We start from the raw sequence: 2,200 nt of genomic DNA, 5'->3' as shown, positions 1-2,200 counted from the left end.
TCACAAGCGGAAACGCACGACAAGTTGTCACCTCACACGATGTCAAACGAAAGAACAACAGACGAAATGGGCGAAAATATGGCGGCGACATTGAGCACTGAGAATATTTGGCGGCCAAGTATGGCGGAAATAGTTAGAAAAGAAGGCACATGGACACAAAATAAACCAAGTGAGGAGTGGAAAATGGTTCAACGGAAGAGGTTGCGTAATCGTTTCATTGGGGAGACGGGAAAAGCAGTAACTGACCCAGAAATGAAATTTAGAGCAGCGGATATTAAAACTCCATTGTTTATTTCAAATGTGGACAAAGAGACATCTGAGACTGATATTTGCACCTACATTCAATCGAAGACATGAGATTGTCTCGTTGGAAAAAATTGACATGAAGTCAGAAAAGCCATACAATGCGTTTAAAATATTCGTAGCACTTAATAAACTGGATCTTTACCTAAATGATCAGCTGTGGCCAGATGGAATAAAGTTTAGGCGATTTATACATTTCAAGAAGAGACTACCTGTAGAAAAAAGGAGTTTGAATAAGATGCCTATCTGATGACTCACACACACACCAAACGTAATAATAGTACGCTAATATGTAACGGTTAGCGTTACCGCTGACGTTATCTTAGATCTAAATTCTAATTTAATTACTATTATCTACCTAAATAAATAAACTTTAATAATAATATATCTAAATCTACGTAAACTACCTAACTAAATAACTTAATTAAATAATTTATATTGTTCTACACTAATAAAATAAATAAAATAATGAATCTACAAGCAAACCCGCGCGAAACAAGTTGTTAAATATTTCTTTTGTTCTCTGTCGAGCGGGCGGGCTGTTTTTTATGCATGCGCAAGCGACGCGCCTACGGCCTCGATGCTCCCGCCGCGTCTCGTAGTCCGAGCCAGAGCGTTAGTGAGCACGGACGTATCGCTGTCCGTCACCGCCGGACCCGCGATGTATATAATATCTTAAAAACTAAATATGTAATCGCGTATTGGTGAACCCCGCTACCGGGTGAGTGTTGCAAAAGTATTTTTACTGCCTAGATTTTGTACTTGTGCTAAATGTAAGTGCCTAGCCGCCATTTTGTTCTTGAAATGTGCTATCCATGTGCTTGGTGTCATTTCATACAAATATCCTATTTCTATAACTTCTTAATATTATTATTTTACAACTTACTACATGATTAAATAAGTAAACTAAATATTTTATGAAATGACATCGACACGTCATGACCTTACATGACCTTGGTCGTACTGTAACGACACTTTCTAAAATCTATTTAATTTACTAAATTGAACTAATCTAATCTTATTCTACTTGTTCTAATTATTCTAAATTATTGCCTACCTATATTGTTTTACAAATTAATTGCCTACATAGATGATATGCTAAATTATTGTCTACCTACATAATTTAATATTTTTGCCTACTTCACTTTGCAATCACTTTCTCTGCACCTACTGTAATTCTGTTTGACTGCCACATCATTACATCACCATTTATTACCAAAATCATTCCATCTGCTTCGCTAGTATTTTGATGTCGCAGTCAAACGGACAAAAGCTAGCAACTGCTTTAGTGTCCGCTTTGATTTGCAGGGTTCATCTTCACCTTCATCTTCTACGCCTACCTACTACACCATGCATGGTCACCACTGCCGAAACTACCACCTGGGTCTTCAACCCGGCAGAGCTGCCTGCCGTGTCGGATGGCCCGTGCGCACATTCTAAGTGGCCCTACACCACAGTGCGTACGGCCCTAACCGTCTGGCGCGTCGACGACTCTGCGGGCCTACCATCAAGAAGAACCAACCCACATCACCATCAATGCTAGCGAGGACAGTGGTTTGAATATACTACCACCGGTGACGAATTTCGTGCGATACGATAGTTTGCTCGACAACCCACTCCCTAAGAGTTCTCACTTCTCTAAATTGTAATAAATAACTTGTTAACTTAAATCTATCTTTTATTTCTCTAACTTAACTCTAAATTTAATCATGTCACCTGGCTCTAAAGCATTAACCGTGACATGTAGTTAGACATTGACCTGGGTCTTCAACCCGGCAGGCAGCTCTGCCGGGTTGAAGACCCAGGTGGTAGTTTCGGCAGTGGTGACCATGCATGGTGTAGTAGGTAGGCGTAGAAGATGAAGGTGAAGATGAACCCTGCAAATCAAAGCGGACAC

General features: G+C 40.0%; 1 long non-coding RNA gene across 1 annotated transcript; it reads left to right on the top strand.

Annotated features, from left to right (window-relative positions):
• Window positions 1–601: 601 nt before the first annotated feature.
• On the top strand, window positions 602–1,973 carry LOC135087351 (uncharacterized). The gene is made up of 2 exons (XR_010260759.1): window positions 602–1,024; window positions 1,612–1,973. It is a non-coding gene; the product is annotated as an uncharacterized LOC135087351 (long non-coding RNA).
• Window positions 1,974–2,200: the final 227 nt, after the last annotated feature.

Source organism: Ostrinia nubilalis, assembly GCF_963855985.1.
Source record: "Ostrinia nubilalis chromosome W unlocalized genomic scaffold, ilOstNubi1.1 SUPER_W_unloc_1, whole genome shotgun sequence".
Taxonomy (NCBI): Eukaryota; Metazoa; Arthropoda; class Insecta; order Lepidoptera; family Crambidae; genus Ostrinia; species Ostrinia nubilalis.
The sequence above is the reverse complement of the archived record's forward strand: the minus strand, read 5'-3'. Positions and strand labels throughout refer to the sequence as shown.